The 20,170-nt window shown below is 31.6% G+C and overlaps 1 protein-coding gene across 2 annotated transcripts in view; it reads left to right on the top strand.

Annotated features, from left to right (window-relative positions):
* The window catches only part of LOC118199238 (retinaldehyde-binding protein 1-like), a 139,207-nt gene that overhangs the window by 6,577 nt on the left and 112,460 nt on the right, over positions 1-20,170 (top strand). Inside the window, exon 1 of one of the 2 annotated variants that reach the window (XM_035371038.2) lies at positions 1,104-1,261. The exons of the other annotated variant lie outside the window; for it this stretch is intronic. The gene's annotated coding sequence lies outside the window, so the exon portion shown is untranslated. Of the gene's footprint in view, positions 1-1,103; positions 1,262-20,170 lie in introns of those variants that run through there. 2 annotated transcript variants of the gene reach the window in all.

Below are 20,170 nucleotides of genomic sequence, written 5' to 3'. Positions count from 1 at the left end.
ATACCATTAATGACCATTAAACAAAAAGTCAAAATCATTAATGACTAATTAAAAGTAACGAGGCAGAAACAGTTTGTGTAAAATTATTTAATACTCTTATGCGTAGTTTCCCCTTGCATTTGCATACCTATGCAAAACAAAATAAATAACACACAGCATATATCAATACAGGAACTCACATAATTTAAGTAAATTCACATGTGTAATTCATTATTCTTATTGCACATACATATTGTATAAATCCGTATAAAAGGTAAATCAGTTTAAGAATTATTGAAATATCTAATCTGCTAGGGATGTGAAACGAGAGATTTTCTTATAACCTACAACTGAATTCTATCAAAAGTTTGAATTGTTATTTATAGAAGAAAGATTAGAAAATAATGATCACCTTCAAATGTTTTTCCCTATTTCTACTTAAAACTATTGTTAAAATCGTTACAACTTATTAGTTTCAACTGCGTCAAAAATGCTGCAGTGCGGAGGCACTGCGGGGAAAAAACTAGTACCGAAATCACCCGCTCTCACCTTAATTCTCTTACACAAACTATACATACGTCTTGTTTTATCTATTTAAACAACATTTAATAATCCCAACAGATTAGCCGAATAATTGAAAAATACAGGTCTTTGCAATTCAGGAATAGAAATCGATGACTTAATCGATTTCGGCTGAGTGCTTGGCAACCAACCTCTTTCAGAAAATGAAACAGTGTTATCTCCTTTATCATAGTAATTTTACTCTCAAATTGTCTTCTTACGATAAAATAAATGCTGATTGATATTCATGATAAATTTTTAGTTTTGCCAAAATAAAGAACTTAGTTCGCTGTAAATTCTATTGTTCTATCGCTGTAAATATGCTTTATGACATTAGCATATTAACTCTCATCTTTGTCTCTAGATATATACTAATTTAACAAAATGTCATAATAAGGAAATACCAGTAAAAGATCAGTAACGAATTATCGCATTCGCTCATACGCACTCTTGAAGAATAAGCGGTTGGCCCATCCAAAGAGCAGTTTCTCCGTGATTCGAATTCTAGCAAGGACACATTTAGTTTTCTAACTCTTTTCTCACCAAAAAACTTGTAAAGATTAGCTGGCTAAACCTCAGGCATCGATAGCACAGGATTGGTCCATTTTTCTTCGGTTTAAAATCCTCTATCCTTAGATTAATGCCTAGAATATTATTTAAGTCATAGATGGCTTTTCTTTCTTCATTTTTCTCAAGCAGATATATTGGCAGTTTCTGAAAGGTATGTATATTTTTCTTCTAAAACTGTTTTACCCGCACGGAAGTGTGTGGCTGCAAGGTCATCTTTGATGGCTTCTTCGGAACTTTTGGTATATCTTTTAACACCAAAAGTTCTGAAGAAGCCATCAAAAAAACAGTTAAAACTAATAAGTTGTAACGATTTTAACTGTAGTTTTAAGTAGAAATAGGGAAAAACATATGAAGGTGATCATTATTTTCTAATCTTTCTTCTATAAATAACAATTCAAAATTTTGATAGAATTCAGTTGTAGGTTATAAGAAAATCTCTCGTTTCACATCCCTAGCAGATTAGATATTTCAATAATTCTTAAACTGATTTACCTTTTATACGGATTTATACAATATTGTATGTGCAATAAGAATAATGAATTGCATAGGTGAATTTACTTAAATTATGTGAGTTCCTGTATTGATATATGCTGTGTGTTATTTATTTTGTTTTGCATAGGTATCCAAATGCAAGAGGAAACTAAATAATACTTTTTACTGGTGTTTCACGTTTCAATGATATGAATGAAAATGCTGCATACTTTTCACCACTAGCGATCGGTCACTCTGATTTTTCGCGTAGATGAAAAAGGAAATTTTCTCCGCCTCTGCTTCATCTTGATTGGTACAAATCAAAAGAAATTCTTTGTTTATCTCTCACGAGTCAGAGTCGCTGATTACAGCTGAAGGAAGTTTCTCTTTCACTACATCTAATTCATCATTTGTTTCGTTCTTTCTCGCCATATCACTTAATAATGAAAATTTATTCTACTGGAATTTCAATAGTCTCTGCAGGGGCAATTTTTGGCACTTTCTTTGGTGATTTCCAGTTTGTTTTCCTTTACTTTCAGTCTCCGTTTCATTTATCGATTCGCTCTGAGCCTCTGAGTCAACAATATTAATTTACTTATTCTCCATATTTTCCATAATTTCAGTCCATCTTGCATAGAATGCACTTTAGCAATCTTTAGGAATTTTCACATCTGCAAGTCTTATGTGAGCTAAGTATAGCGTTAGCTTTAATAGTGTTTTCCTGTACCCATTCCGGCATAAATAGTAAAATCTGGATCGTTCACTGCTATTTAAATAGCTTTTCTATATTCCTCCTCGGTGTATTTAAGCTCTGGTACTGTTCTATAAATTAGTGAATAATGGTTTCGACATTTTTTCTCTCCTCCAATTTACTCTGGAGGATTGGTTGGCTTTCCATTCCTTTTCTTTGTTTTAATAGCTGTTTTGGTTGTTTTGCAAAATTCTAAATTTTTAAACATCCTGAAGTTTTGGATACAACCGAAATATCTTTAGTATCTTCCGACATTTCATCATTATCATTTGGCTCTGCGAATACAACTATCGTCCAAAAGATTAAGAATTTATCCACAGAAGCTCAAAACCATTCTCACGCAATACATTATTCTTTTTATTGTTGTAAGTTATGTATTAAAAATTGATAACAAAAATGAATATGTGAAAGGCGCAGCACCCTAAATGTATTTTTCTTCAATTTGAATCCGTCCCACTCTTGTGTCGAATTACTTTTCAAATAAAAGGATGTTTTCACCAAATGTTATCACTAAGTATTATTTTTAAAGAAATCAGATACAAATACCAAATATAAATATTACAGCGAATGTATAAAAAGTGCATGACAACACTTAGCCCTCTACTGAGAATTCTAGAAACATGCTGCTTTTAAAGATTTTATGATTTTGTTATTAAAAATTTATGTGGGTAACTGCGCAGAAAGTGATGTTTGATAAATAAAACTAAAAGGAGAAATAAAAAAGTTGTCATCTTATTAAGAAAACTGAACATTGATTTCATGAACCAAGAAAAGACTAGGAAAAACATGCGGCAACACTTTACACTCTATCGAGAATTTTAAAGATAAGCAAAACAACCGAGCCATTTACGTCATTGATTTGTGAATCCCAAACACTATATCACTGGAGGATATACAGCGATAGATGAGATATTTTCAAGTAAAAGTATGAGAAAGGATGTGTACATGAGCACGTATAGTTATCGTGTTCCGTTGTATAGGAGAATAGAATAATAAAATCGAGTAACGTTTATGATTAACATTGAGCCATAAAGTTTGCAAAAGTCTTCTATTTTATTTACAAATGATCAACCAATGCCATGTTTTAAATAGAACTCCTTGTTGCTTAATACATGGAATTGAGGTGTAGGTCATGTTCTAGCCACATCATTATTATAGGTGCATTTCAGTCAGAAAACAATCATGTAATAAACGGCGAATTAGACGGAAATGTAACAGACTAGTAGAAACCTGGCTTTTGAATATATCGATACTAAATAAATAATTACAGCAGTTTTAGTTTGTTTAATTTTAAGTTGAAAAGTTCTTTATTTTAGGATAGAATCCTTGAATTCTTTCTCTGTTTCTGTAAAAATTTCTATTTATAATTGGTGCTGAGAAAGATATAAGCCCACCAGCGGCCGAGCAGCAGAGTCGTTGAGCACTTGTAGTTCGGTCCGATGTTCGAATCCCGGCGATCGAGCCGGCTGCTTGAGCATTTTCGTGAGTTTTCCCTTGTATATACGTATATACGAGCCAATTTCCCTTAGAACTTCCTCCACGAAGATGCCTCTTCCCTTATTCAGATAGTCTTTTAGTGATCTGTCGCAGTCAAATATGCCAAACCAAACCTGAGAAAGATTAGCTAAAAACATTTCTTACGTAAAAAATTTTCCAAACTGAAGAAACAGAAACAAACTGTTGATTAAAATATTATTAACAATTATTCCTTGTTTAAGCAAATCATAATGTATACATAGAGAGGCGAGTTAGCACTACTTTAAGCAGCGACACACATTAGTAAGCTAAATATTAGTAAGCTAAATATTCCGACCTTGCTCCTAACAAAGAATAGAGATTGCAGATGTTTTTCCTCCTTTTTGTTTTAAGCACTTGACATCAATTTGAATCTTTAGCAGTAATGCGAGTGATGCAAAGTGTTTTACATAGTAACCATGTTTTAGTTTAAAATAAGCTATAAAATTTCTTTAATAACTGAAATTAATTTAAGTAACATTAGCTCCTGTGATTTAATACGATTTGCACTTTTTCACGTATTATATTGAAACTTTTTTTTCATGATATCCACAGATAAGTTTGTGTATGTACTTTTGTGCAAATACTTATATATATGTTGGTATTCATGTACAGGCATGAATGCAAAATCGATTACAAAAAAAGACAAGAAATATTATGCCTCAAATTTTTGTTAATTCAAGAAAAGATTGATTTAAAAAGGTTTAAGTGCGATTTTTAACATTAATTTTTTGTTTTAATATATAACTTTTATAGACTCTTACCTTCTGAAGCTATATGACAAAAATATGTAAGCTTTAAAGCACAGTAATTTCATATTTTTAATTTCATTTTGCTGGAAGCCTGAAAAACTGCATTTTCTTTCTTCTCCTATTGTGCAATTTTGATTTCTTTTCGATCCTTGAAATTATAAATTGTAATTCACACTTTTTAAACTGGACGTTTAGCTTAGCTTAGGCTATCTAGATGTGGCAAAGCATACGAGGGCTTTCTGTTTTAACTGGATGGATATTTTCGTTGACGAGTTTCTAAGGAAAACTGGAGCATATTCCTGTTATTCATAAGGCTCAAAACCACGAAAATCATCCATGCAGCCAGTTTATTCTTCTGGGTTCGAATCCGAGTCGAACAACCAGTATTCAGCGGTCTTAATCTCTTGCCTCTTGGGTTGTACCTTTGGTTAGATATGGATTTGAGAGTCCAATGATGAATAAACAGATCTAAATACATGAATGCTATAATACTGAGCACATGAAACCTTTGTTTGGTTATTGAGCTAAAAATACTTTAGGAATATACTAAATTTGTATTGCAAATTGTTCATATAAAAAGAGTAATATGCTGTCTCATAAACAGTTGATCAGTATTGGCCTTTCATATCTAATATTGCAATATTTAAAAAATGGAAAAATTTTTGGCTATTAAATTATAGCAAGTTTCCAGTTTTTAAGATCGCGATGTGATGATTAAAATCTTAACAACCATTTATCTGCAACCATTAAAAGAAATATGAGAGATTCTTTTGCTGCCTCTTTTTGTGCTGTGTACTGTTTTTAAGCACGTCAACAACTGCTAGCCTGAATTTCGTACTTGCTTGCACATGAGTTAGACGAGACGGAATACTGGAGTTTATTTCTTTGTAATTTGAAACAGCATATAATTTTCTCCGACATTCTGATTAAAAAATATTCTTTTCCTACTAGAAACTATTTTCGTAAATTCCATTCTTGCATGAGTATTAAGGTATCATTTATTTGCTGATTTCTGCATTCTGCATAATAAATGTAATCTTCACTTAATATTTAAAAGAAATTGTATATAATCATACACTTAATTCGCTTTAAGGATTAACATTCTATAATAGAAACGCTTGAGAATAAAAGCATTAATATATACAGGGTAAACTAATAAGGAATTAAAGGTTTTCCTCTGAAGTAACTTGGTACACGGTGTACAGCAAATCCATTTAACAATTAGAATGTCGTAGATTCATTTTCCAGCAAAGGCTCAGTTAATTTTATGATTCCTGCTCGCAATTAAAAGTTGTGATTCTAAAGCTGTTCATTGTTAGGTTTATTGCATAGTGTTCAGTTAATGAATAAGTCTTCTTGCTGCCAATCGGAATAAAAGTCAACGATGATAGATGAACGGCCATTATGTACATAAAAACATATTTACTAATATAAAATATAATTCACATTGTAGCTAGATAATAAATTTTCAATTACTTTATTTATTTCAACACTTGTTATTAAAAATGAAGAATCTGTGAGTATATGCATTCGTCAAATTGTAGAAAAGTTATGGTTTAATTTCGAATTGTTTCTTGTTTATTTTGCCAATTTGACAGATTTTAAATTTAAAGAAATCATAAAATTAATACATATGTTATTTCCGACCCCATTTTTATAATGCTGCATGCATTTTTTAATAATCTCCAGTACGAGTGATTAAAAATTAGAAAGCATGGAACAAAATTAGAAAGTACCAAAAATTTGGATTTAAAAAAGGTTTTGTTGTATGGCCTAAGTAATTATGTTAGCTTCTTTTATATTAAAATTAAGCACTCAGGAGACGTTTTTAAAAGACAAACAAACATTTATTAAACGATAAAACGAGCTCTTAATAGACCTACATGTAACTTATTCTTAAATGCGTATATCAAAATAGACTTTCTTACTGCATCATACCTAAATATACTAATCGTACATCTTTTTTAATGTAATATAGAAGGACATCCAGAATTAACTGTTGCCAGTAATTCTGGTAGAATAAAGTGAGTAGATATGAGTAAACAGACATTGGGTAGATTATTAGTAGTATAATTGTATTCTGAGTAGATATTCTGTCTACACAGAATATAGCGTAGATATTCTATAGTATTCTGTCTAACAGAGAAAAAACACTAGAGAATAGCTACTCTCTGAGTAGCTATTCTAATAACAATAAATAATTCACCAAGTAGATATTCTGCTTTCTGGGTAGATATTCTGTCTTCTGGGTAGATGTTCTGTCTAATAACAATAAATAATTCAAAATCATGCTTACATTTACTAAATGCTTTTCCTTAATAATGATGTGTTTTTATTTATTTATTGGGAACTAGTCGCTTGCGAGGCCAGTCTTTGATCTGACATGCATAACTCGTCGGACGGAATGCATTTCAGACTAACGGCTGGCCATGTAAGTGTCTAGTGAAAAGATCAAATTAAGTCGATCTTAATATCAGTTATTCAAAGTAGAGAGATAATATGGGCCCATTTAAGCAAATTAATTTTGCATGAGACATATAAATGGCTGCAATCTTATATGACTGTAATATGCTTTGGCAGTAGCGGGCGGTGTCGTTTTTCCTTCTTTCGACAGCAGTAATGCTAACTATTGAATAAAGTCACTAGAGCAAACATGGGTAGTAAGATTAAAGGTAACATGGGTAGTACCTTTTTTTTTTTTTTTTTTTTTTTTTTTTTGCATGAGGCAACTTTTATGATAAAACTCAAGGACACAAATTGGGTGCAATATTGTGGCTCTTGTCCGTCCTGGTTCCATGAGGAATGTGTCGCGTTACAGGGTGACTCCTTCTATTGTAATGAGAGTAGCGTATGATACAAGTCCTCATTAAGAGATGTTCTTCTATAAGTATGTAATAATTTGTGTTAAATCAATAGTTTATCTGGTTTTTACTATTCAATTATTTTTAATTTCTAGATAAAAACTTGGACATTTTTCATAATACAACTTGATCAATAACAAAAATTTAATTTTACTTCTTATCATTTGCCAAACTTATAATTTGTATAAAATGCATTTCTGTTTGGAAACGATAAGTGTAGAGATACAGTTTTTTATCCTTTTAATAATGCAACCTGCCCATATTTCTGGTAATTGTGCCCATATTACTTAAAGAATTAGTCAAGTATGGGCAATTGCAGAATTTGTTGTGGAGCTTCTTTATACACATAGCAATAAAAGTTCATATATCATTAGAAAGACTATACTTCAAAGTTTGAAATATATTAATTTCAGAAAAATAGAATGTTTTGTATAGTATATTTTTAATTAAATGCTTTGGTGCCCATATTTACCAAGTTTACCCTATAAGAATTTAAACATGTAACAAATAATTATATGAACATAAAATAAGAGAACAGTTTCAATCTGAACATGGATTACAGTGTAACACCTCGAAATGTTTCATTTAAATTTCAAAAAGGTTCAAAAAAGAAGGTTAAAAATACAAAAGAATTACAAAGAAATTGCAGTTTGATATTGGTTACAGATTTTAGTTGAACTTTCAATTTTAAGCTACGTAGCTATGGCAAGCTTATTAATTTAAGCATGAGTTCCTTCAGAATTTGAAGATAAAGAAAGTTTTATATTTAAGATGTTTGAAATGACAAAGCCAAACACTCGGAAAAAAGGTTTCTTATGATAATATTTCTTAATGCTATGAGCTGATTTTCGCACTTATTTAATACACAAATGAGTAACTATTCAAAATTAAACTGTGCGCTAAATTGACAGGATGAACTGAATGCCAAGCTTCCAATAAATATTTCTCACCCTTTCCTATTTTTCTAGGACAAAAGAGGAATTAAAATTAAAATTTATCTTAAGAGAAATCAATAAATATCTACTAGTTATTTCTTTTGAGGTACACGGATACTAAGATTAAACATTGCATTCTGAAGCATCTGTATCACTAATAACTCAAAAACTCATAAATTAATTATTATTTAGATTATTTTTAAATCATAATCATATTAAATCTATATAATGTTAACTGTTAATGTTTAGAAGATTTAACAATATTAAGAAAAAGGTCTGTATAAATGCTACTGTAAAAAAAAACATTTATTAACACACGTCGTAATACTAGCTATCCATCGCATTTGTTATGTTTCAATAAGGTTAAATAGGTGATACATTAATATATAACATCTAATCTATCAATCCTGCAACTAAGCAGTTACACAATGTAATGAGAGGTTTAGCGTTAAATACGTGATATTTAAATATATAATATCAATATTGCAATTACACAATGTAAAGAAAGGTTTAAGTTCAAAAAACACAATAGGTTTTTCAATTATATATTTAGGAAAGTAATGCTCAACAATAACTTATTGATTCGATCAGTTCATAAAGAAGGATATTAGTAATATTTTGTTACACTACTGAGCACCTGAGCTCTTAAAACACTTTGTAGAGACATTAGGTATTTTTTGGAAGCAGGAAATATGAAAAATTAGCAACGGGTTTGCCGGGAATCGAACCACGGACCTCTAGAATACGCGCCCAACGTGCCGACCACGAAGTCATGCCACCGTGAAGATTAATTATTTATCCATTGGTCGCTGCGAACTTTTAAACCCACCCACCAACGTTACTGGCCGTAATAGTTCAAAGTGCACATGTACTGGAGAGCAGTACATTGGGATGAAGCAAAAGTTACCAAATCTGTTGTACTTCTAGCAGTAGAAGTTGTTCTGAAAGAAATGTGGTGAGTAAACCATATTCCTGAAACAAATCGAATAATTATTAAATCGCTATTACGGTGGACAAATGTGAGTAAATGTATAGAGCTTTGATACTATAAGCTGGTGCAGTAACAGTTGAATACTATGTGTTATACTATGTGAAACATAATAATCCTGCCTCATTAGCTCTTGATCGTAAACGATTCTTGCCCGTATTATTTGTATGGGAGATATAATGACACTTGCGTCACCTTGCGAACATAGATTAACTGCTGGAAAGTGAGGACTGATTAATGGATTGGTCTGCTGGCTCTTCCAATCCTGCTGAAAACATCTAAGATATTTTAAACATCTTATGACATGGCCACATTCAGCTATCCCAAAGGCGTTGTCAAAGGAATGGATAACAACAATTTCATTAAAAATATCAGTAATTTCATTTGAGTATGTATAATATGATGCAAATATGCTTTTCGTTTGAGGTGAAAGAAGATTAGTTTTTTTTAATTCATATGCATCACAGAAACCAGTGCAGACTAACGTAAATTCCTGAATTAAGCGTTTTTTTAATCATTCTATGGCTTATTGCTGCATCTAAAATATTGTTTTCATTAGTTCAGAATCAACTGAGGCAGCTTACGTGTAATTTTTCTCATACCCAGATGTAGTTTGTTGTTTAAAACATAATTGTTAATAAGTAATTGATTCCTAATTTTGACATGTGAGATTGTAAAGTGATTGATTTATTTTGGAGTAGGAAACATGAAAAATCAGCAATCCTCTGGACGAGATATGAACTCTGGACCTTCAGATTTTTAGCCGAATGTGCTTCTGTTATTTGCTGTCTATGTCTGAATTTGGTACATTTGGTACAGAAATGTTAAATATTTGATGAGTTTTTTTAACTTCTTAAAATATAAGTTGTCTGATATAGTTCTTTTAGTAAATAAGAATTTGCGTAATCATTGTCTATTAATTTAAAGGATAAATTTTTAAATTGGTTAAGTGGTTTTCGAATTATCTATAATTCTGCGAAAGCCGATGTTAATTTATCAAAACTAAAAGTAAAAAAAATTAAGTGCTACTAACAGTTCATATCTCTGTTGTTAAATAATAAAGTAACTGTATATGTCTGTTCGAAATAAAACATTTTTATTTTCCACTAGCCTATGTATTGCCATTAAGCAAAGAGTAAGATATTTAATTTTTCTTTCAAATTTAAATTAGCTATTATTGATGATCAAACTTAGAGTTCGATACAATTAACTCAGTTTTTTTATATCTATTATTATTCATTGCTAGCTAAGTAGTGAAATTACAGACGCTGAACTGATTAAAATAAATATATCAGTAATCAGAGCATTTCTGGCAGCTGGTAGCGTAATCAGCAAGTCTACAAAAAATATTGAACCAAAACATTATTCAAAATATTTATAAAGAATTGTATGAAATAATATAATTAATAATTAAATAAGTATTTAAAATGAAGAGATGGGAATTCAGCTTATCTATTAGTTTCGTTTACCTCAGTGATCAAGATTTTATATTTTAGAGTAAAATCTTGAAGCTGTCCGAATTCGTGGCTGACCGCCCTGATTCGAGAGGAAAATTTTAACAAAAACCAGAGGGAGGAAGAAGCACCTTTTTAAGTATTTATTTATTTATTTATTTAAACGGAACGTCCTGTCATGCTTGGACTATCAACTCTTAATGCAGTTACCTTTCATAAACAGCTTTATTTTTACGATTCTTAAGAACGCGATTTTTTGATGCTCTATTTAATGTAATCGGAAATAACCCGTCCATTTTTTTACTGCATCTGTAATTTATTTCCTCCCTGAAACTGTTTGTTTTTAATTTTTCGCTTTTTTGAGACAGTAGTATTAAGTTTTCTGATTACAAAATTCAAAGATTCCAGTTGATGTGCATAATGCAGCATAAGTACGTGCGAAGAGAAATATACATATTGTCTCAATTACTCAAATATTACAGTATTCATGAAAGCTGGTTAAGGATTTATTTTTTAAATATTGATCGTAGGCATATTAGATCCCATCTGGAATATTTCTCTAAACACGACAGAAAGTTTTAAGAGAACAGCTTCAGTACAAAATGTCTACTTTCTTTGAAAATAGAAAAACAATTATATGGTCCCTGCAGAGCAAAATTCTCAGTTAGAAAAATGGTCATAATTCTTTATAAAAATTAAATGCAAAATGATTCCTGATCCTTTATGTGAGAATTTTAGGAAGATGTTAGAAAACTATATCATACTTTAAATTAATTCGTTCATCTCGTTATTTCGTTTATCACACATTTTTTACAGATCCGTCCTTCAATAAATCCCCTAATAAAAGGGAAATAATTGTTCTGAAATAAGCTTTCAGAATTTTTTTCCATGATTTATTGAAATTTTTTATGTTTCCATTTCAGTAGATAGAAGCATCTTTCAGTACAACGCACATTTTGACTGATATAAAGTTAACAATAAACACCGGTACTTAATTCTCATCCCTTGAATGGACATTTCAAAATGCGTATTTTGCATACAGTAATATTGCAGTCAGCTTTACAAAATGGGTACATTTAGTTACAAAATACATATTTACGTTCGAGTAATGATCAGATGAAAAAAAGTTTATTTTGGGCGGAAGTAAATAGCTATTATTTTTCTAGTTTACCGAAGCAATGCTAATTTTCTTCACCATCTTGAAGAAGTTCGTGAAACAGAAATTTATAAATTTCCTTAAATTAATTATTAAAGTCTGTAATATTAAAGACAAAATTAAATTATGAAGAGATTTAGAAATACGAAGCAAGCCCTAAAATATGTTACTCTTTAACAGGGGAGGAAAATTTTATTACGAGCAGTCCATTGCTTATTACACTATTTTCATACACCTTCCCGTTTATGTTTTCTTTTTTTTTTTTTTTTTTTTAGTCCAAAGGGATTTGAATCCCGAAGGACTACTAGTTTCGTTTTGGCATTTTGCGTCGAACTCATAAATGTCGGTTCACTTTTCAAACTGTTGCCACAAAATGTTAGAGTCCTGCATTATATTTGAAGAAATTAAATAATGAAAAATCTGCATAAATGTATGTATATTTCTCGTATTGTGATAAAACAACGGTACATAGAGTCATCGAATTTTGAATAACGTAATCCTCCAACGAATATGAGCATGTGGAAGACCAAATTTGAAATTTGAAATTTGTTTTATGATCGATTTCCTATTTTTTTAAAACTTTGACGAATTTTTGATTAACAAACTCAAGGATTTCAAAACGAGCAATGGCAACGTTATGCAGAAAAAACATTTTTATCTCCAGCGCGTGAGTCTCTGTATCGGAAATTCTAAAGATATGCTCGTTTTAAAACTATTTTGCGATATTGCTGTTGCACTGGATCTTATGGTTTAAGTGCGAGGAACATGATATTTAATAAAGAAAGGTAACACACAAAATGTTAAAAAACGCCCCTTTGGACGTAATTTAAAATCTAAAACATTTCAGATTTTTTTTTTTTTTTTTTTTTTTTTTTTTTTTTTTTTTTGTGTGTGTGTGTGTGTGTGTGAGACTCGTCACGTTTTTCACATGGATGCCATTGTTTTTGTAAAATTTGCATTTTGAATCCTTAACACATTACGTTTTATTGAAACGGAAGTTTCGCTTTCTAGGTCATTTAAAAGGAAAATATTTGTTTACAAATTTATGAATAAATACGTATCGTATGATTTGAGGAAAACGTTGTTCAAATTTAAGGAATGATTATTCGAAAGATCGGTTTTCAGCGTGATTTTTCTGGTCCATTTGCAAACGATCTCGAGATCATCATCTACGTAAGCTTTGTATTTACGCATTCTATTTATTAATGAATCAAAATAAGTTTATACAATGTTTTTGTCCCTCGTATATTCTTCGAACGTATAAAAAATGAACTTATTTTTTCTTCTTTTAATTATGCCGAATTAAGCAGATAAGCACCAAGGAATTAATCAAAAAAGATTTTAAAAAATGACAAAGGATAAAATAATTCCCTTTTGAAAATCTGGTGAAAGAAATGCTGTCCTTTCTTCAAAATTTAATAAGAGATTTGATCGGCATGTAGATAATTAATAATCTCTTCAATCATATTTGACAGAAACATAAAAGTGTTAAACTAAAGACGTTGGAACTTGATATTGGCTGCTAATAACGCAATAATGATGAACTTGAATTCAAGGCAAATGAGACAAATATTTTTTACTTTTTTTTATTACTATAAAAATACATCATTTATTATCATATGTGTGAGTTCCGGAGAAATATTCATTTCTTTAATTCAATTAAAATTAATTTAATTAATTAACGTCATTGCCTGTCATCAAGGAAGATTTCTATTAGATGAACCTAGACGATAGCTTACGTAGAACGCCTAGGCTTTCTGTATTGGTAAACCATCTTTATATTTTGGGAAGCATGTCTTGAAACTAAAACCAAAAGGAAAAAAATGGAGGATAATTAATACTTTTCAATTTTGCTATTTTATTTGCATATTCTTTAATTTAAAATTAAACAATATTAAGAACTAATTTACTGTACGCTCTAGAGTTATTACGTTTTCGAAGCAGTAAGACATGGTAATGCGCTCGCCGAGACTCGAACTTGGAACTGTGGAATACGCACCGTGTGCCGTTACATCACCAAGGCATGCTGAAAGACGGGAGAAAATACCTTTACAAAATTATAAATCAATATGCCGCGAAATCTGTCCTGTGACTAACTCTCCAAAACGATATATTTGAAAGAGACTACTATTTCTGGAAAACATAACAAAATGATGACACTGAAAATTAATGATAATCATTCTCTCTGTGATTAACTTCACAGAAGACAGGAATATAAAAAATGTGTAGGAACATAAGGGAGTGTCCGAACTTTCCTTATGGCGTCGGATACTTTTGCACCGGCTCTGCCTGACACATTAATAGTTTTTTACTTTCCATAGGAAGACCTACCCCTATATGATGGCATAATTTTAATATTTTAATTGTTACAGTTTACTTAATATGTCTCAATTGTTTCATCATTTTTAATGCATTCAGAATGAGTTTGGCAATGTTTGGGTGAAATTAACAGCATATGCCAAATCCAAAAATTAATTATTTAATAAAACATTTAACCAAACATACTTTGAGTAAAAAGTGATGCGACGATCTTCGAATTCTTTAATAAGTCTAAATTTAATTAGATGGACCGCATCTATTTCTTTATCTATTTTTTGAGTGATAAAAAATATGTTTCAATTCGCAATAATCATAAGTTCAATACGCAATTTAAACTGGTTGTATTACGAATACTATGAATAAATGATTTATTCTAGAGGAGTGGTTCTTAACATTTTTTGCCTCATGCTCCCGTTTACTCTTGCTTTACGATCATTCTCCCAGCCTCTTTTCTAAAAGTGGAAAAATACGTATACATTTATTTACATTTAGATTATATTTTAATGAATTTTATAAATTAAACAAGAAAGCGATGGAAAATATTGACAAATACCAAAATTTGAATAAACATAGCTTTTCGTATTCATAAACTAAAACTAAATACCTAACAGGTAAATAAAACGCTGATCATATTCCCCCACCAAAAAAAAAAATGAAACTCCCTCCAAGAAGCGAACCTCCTAGTTGAGAACTCTTGGCCTAGAGAGTCCTATAATAAAATATTATAAACCTAATATAAATATTATAAGCCTAATGTATAGAATATATTAATTAATACATTGTTTAAATATATTGAAATACGTATTTATTTAAAAAGGCTTTTAATGAAGAGTAAATACATCTAAATATATAAAAAATGGCATCCTGTCTGGAATTCTTGTTATTTGCTTCCGGGCACAAGTTCTGCCTAAGTCTCTACCCTCATCCTTGGCTTTATTGAAAGAGCTCATATATTAATCAGGTATGTTAAAAATAAAAAAATAGGTCTCTCTTGAGTTAATTTTGTTATGGAAAAAAGTTAAGAATCAGGCTTATGCTGATTATTTAAAAGATACATTTGAGCTTTATATGATTTTCTTATGCATTAGTCAAGTTCAGTTTGTAGAACTGATTGTAGATCTTTATTTACTATATATAATAGATGTGATTGTAGAAATCACATCTATTATATATAGAAAATAAAGATTTTGAAATAGCCTAATTTCTCAGTCATCACTTGTAAGGCAAAGTTTGGGTATCTTCCAGAACCGAAGAAAAAACTGTAGAAGTAAAGCAAAAGTATACTTCTGGAGCAGCAACCTAACTAACAAAGAATAATTGCCTGCAATGAGTAAATTATATGTAAAACTGCATTCATCTGTATTTCATTTGATACCATTTCCCCCCAACGAATAAAAATATAATCCTGGACCTACAACAGGAAACCGAATACATATTTGATGTCTGTTGGAGAAGCGTTCTCGGTGAATGCGTGCAGCAGTTCGTCCGTTACCCTCAGCTGTTCCATACACTAAGTGCATGTCTGCAAGCTCCCGGTTCGTACAACGTTCCATGCTTTTCGTATAGTACTAACCGCTCGAATGAGGCAATCCTCACTTTCTACTAGTACTCCCCTGTGCAGCACCTCCTGGCGGGCGTACAGTCACGTTTCTGGGCATAAGTTCCTATGCAAGTCTAAATCCTTATGTTGTGCCCCACCTCCCTCAGACGTTTGTCGCAACATTTGTGGGAAATATTTGTATGTAACATTTGTGGGAAATATTTGTATTATGGTGGTGTAAAAGGTGCTTTGTCTTTATTCCGTTGTTTAAAAATTGAAATATTTTATCTTATAAAAGTAGTATCACTTTTTCAAATTTTCTTAAACAAGTACACTTTATGATTAAATGAACATATATTTTATGAAAGAAATATAATGCTAATGAAACTTTGATTCAGTGTTAGAAAGTAAACTACGAGACTTAATTGTAAATGCATTATTTCTAATGAGTTTCTATTTAATATTATGTTAAATTTAGCGAAATCCTGCTGGAAAAATTTGCTTAACTACTGAGGAGGATTTCATTCTGAGCAAGTAAGAGGAAGACTGCACTGCGTCCAGAACATATTTTTTTTCATAGGATACGCCGTATTTTACGGAGGATATTTAAGTTCTTTTGTTGCATTTCCTGGCATTCCAAATCGATAACTCTCAGTTTCAGTATACCTACTTTCATGACTCTTAAATTTTTAGATCTGTAAAATGTACTATGTAGTACCATCAATAAAACAACATCAGTAGAATTTTTTAATACTTTGATGCGGGATATAGAATATTATAATTTAACTTCAAAATTCTTCTTAAAAATTCTTTTCTTAAATGAAAACAGATACAAATTTTATTTGAGACATAGTGTAGTAATTACAAAAAATTAAAGTGTCTATAGTTGAAATTCTAATAACCTTTGCTAAAAATTAGAAATAAATATTTTCTTCATCTCGAACACTTCAAACTTTTCATCTTCAAACACGGAAAACCATGACCTTCAGAAACGAAGCTTGTAAAGACATTAATTCGAAGCAGGAGACATGAAAAATGTGCAATGCCCTCGCGGGGACTCGAACCACAGACCTCTCGAATACGTGTCGAGGGTGCTGACTAGTACATCACGAAGGCATGCTAAGAAGGCGAGAGAAATACCATATATATCCCCCCTTTTAAAAGGTAAATGGGGATTAGGGGACCCAATCGCCAAATCTTGGTGGTGGAAAATCATCATCCACCACCTTTCTTTAGTTCGGGGGCCACTGTAGAATCATTAGGATATTTTTTGAAAACAGAAGAGATGAAAAATGAGCAATACCCTCGCCGGGTCTCGAACCACGGACCTCTCGAATACGCGTCAAGCTTGCTGACCACTACACCAGGAAGACATGCTAAGAAGACGGGAGAAATACCTTATAAGCTAAGCAAATGATTAATTTAAATTTACCAAGTTTGGATTTAGTATAAAATACTAAAAATATTATTTAATTTTCTTGCATTACATATTTAGAATAACCATTGAATTACGAATAGCTCATAGTTTCAAAACCATGATAGGGAATTAAATGTTTATGTTGTAAAGAAACCTCATTCAGGAGAACTAAATACACGTGACGTAGGGTGATTCAGGTCTGCCTTCTGTCGTAAGAGATAGCACCACACACTATCACACCAGTGGTAATGTTTAAATGTCTCTGTAAAACAAAGATTGACTGGAATTACCGGCTGCGATCTCTCCACACACGGATCTGATGGTAATCTGTTTCAAGAATGAAGGGGGATTCATCGCTGAAGCCTGTGCAGTACCAATCGGTTAGCATTCATGATGATCGTCTACGATATCACTCCAGATGACTCTGTCGATGTTGTGGAATTAAAGACAAACGTCTTAAATACCGCTGTGAGCGCAACCTCGCTTCAGCCAAGAGCCGTAACATGGTAGAATGTGTCACGGATAGTATGAAAAATTTGTAGCATGTTGTGTAGCGGACAATGATGACGTTGGACCGATTTGGGACTGTTGCTCAATCATCCTATCTTGCTTCGTATTCGTGCACATTTGCGTTTTAGTGTCTTGGTTCCGCCTATGAGGACCTTGCAGCAAGCATTCTTGCCAGCATCTGCACAGCCATGTCCGTACGGTGGAGATGCCAGCACCTGCACAGCCGTGTCCGTACGGTGGAGGTGTTGTTGCTCGGTATGACCAGCCCGCTTCACGCATTCTACTGTGTGATGAGATTCGAAGTCGCCCAATTGTCTATAAAGTCTTTGAGAATGTCGTAACGGCTTCATTAACTATGTCTGCAGGGAGCTGCTACGCTGAGAACGAGAAAGATAAACCAATCACAATTGTTAGCTATTTTATTCTATGCTTTTTGCGCAGCAGAAACCTGTGCTATGTACAGAACCCATGCCGAAGTTAACACTTATTGACCTTGAAAACTGAATAATTTGCATCTTTAGTATTAAAGGATTTGCATACAAAATTTCGAAATAATCTTACTGCCTTAAATCGGACTTCTTTTTTTAGGGAGTAGGGCAAAAGAATCATTTTATAAGCCTGGAATAAAAGGAGAGTATATAGTAGTGATAATACAATCCTCTTGGGAAGTATCTGTTGTTGTGTTGCATGCATCCACTTCATCACAACAGTTTTATCACTTCCACCGAAATTCACTGGCGTAACTCGAAATGCATTCAAAACGCAAAAGACAAAACAGTTCTAGATGCATTATAATTACAATAAATGTAATCGTATATCATAAACGCTATTATTAAGTAATTTATCCAATTACACCATTTGCACCTTCTGGACATCTCAAGTATTTCGCAAAATATGAAACATGCAATTGTACTGATCATTATATTTGCTCACTATAGTGTGCTTCAATATATTTATTTCACAATATCAGTTTTGTAATCTTTATGTCTTTCAAATAACATTGAATAATCCTTACGTCTTTTTAAGAAAAGTTTCGACTTTAACAATCATATCTGATTTCTGATTTGATCAGGTCTCGTTTAGGCACATGGTATGTGCACCGTATATTAATGCGTAATTCCTTTAACTTAGCTCTATTATTTATTTCATTGTTGCCATTCATCTTACAATGTATGTTAAGAATTGACCTAGTGTATCATTTTCTGATTCCTGCGTATTGACAAATTATGATGTGAAAAATTTCATTAATAGCAAACCAGAAAAAGCAAAAAAATTTGTAAGGTGGAAAAGATCGAAAGTTTGTCTTTTCGTCTACAAATCTGTAAATTAACCATGATTAATTATCTCCTTTCTCACTGAAAATTTTCCCTTGAAAATTGGGACAGAAAATAATAACATGTTTTACATTTTATTTACTTATTGCTGCACTATGTACATTGTGTAACCACATAATTTTTACCACGTAGTACTAATGCTGTCATATAGGGTGTTAAGAGTTTTGAAAGACAATGGTTTGACTTGCAGTTTATGGATTTGCCTTTAAAAATTTAGGTATATTTTCAAACATTACGGATCTTTCTTTCAAACATTTGAACTTCTGTATTAATGTTTCAGGAATAAATCTCTTTTTTAAACATTTTTGTAATTTCTCTGATTAAATGTATTATAAATAACTACTGAATATTGCAATGATTTCCCATGTAGCCGACCGAATAAAGCAAGTAACACTAATACCTTCAATAAGAGATTAGTTTCTTGCCAGCTGGATGAAATGCATTAAATTCTCGTAGATTTCTTTCCCTGCAATATACAAACCTGACGCACTTTCCATCAGAAAATCTGCTACTTAAGAAATGCTTTTTCTTTCCAAAATATAGCCAATATCTGAACCTGTTTTGTTGCAGTACGTTACCCAGATTAAAATTACTCTGAACTAGAATTCTGAATCGAACTTCAAAGAATTTTCTTAACCGTTGTAGTACCTCCCTCAATACTGTTACATTCTTAATTTTCATTTGTTGTAAATTTTCAGAAAGATTACATTCAGCACCATATAAATATTAGAATTAGCTTATCTTTTTAGAACATTTAATCTGTAGTAGAGGTTAAAAATGTATATCTTTATCTCCATAAATACTTCAAAATTAAAAGGATTCATAACAAAATAAAGACTTTGTGGGAATATTTTCAGTACTCAGTTAATTATAATTTTTTGAATGGAATCTAATCCTCGCATTTTAATCTAGCTGTTACTGATTTCCTGAAGGTTTTGAAATTTTTTTTTTGGCAAACTTGAGAAAAATATATACCAGCTTAATTCACTTTCCAGTGGCTACTAATAAGCGATTTCATGTTTTCTATTAGAGAGCATTGCTTCGCCCTCTCCATAGT

This window comes from Stegodyphus dumicola, chromosome 9 (genome assembly GCF_044657685.1).
Source record: "Stegodyphus dumicola isolate Sdum_Otavi_A_Nest chromosome 9, ASM4465768v1".
Lineage (NCBI taxonomy): Eukaryota > Metazoa > Arthropoda > Arachnida > Araneae > Eresidae > Stegodyphus > Stegodyphus dumicola.
Note: the sequence above shows the minus strand (reverse complement) of the source record. Positions and strands in the feature narration are given on the sequence as shown.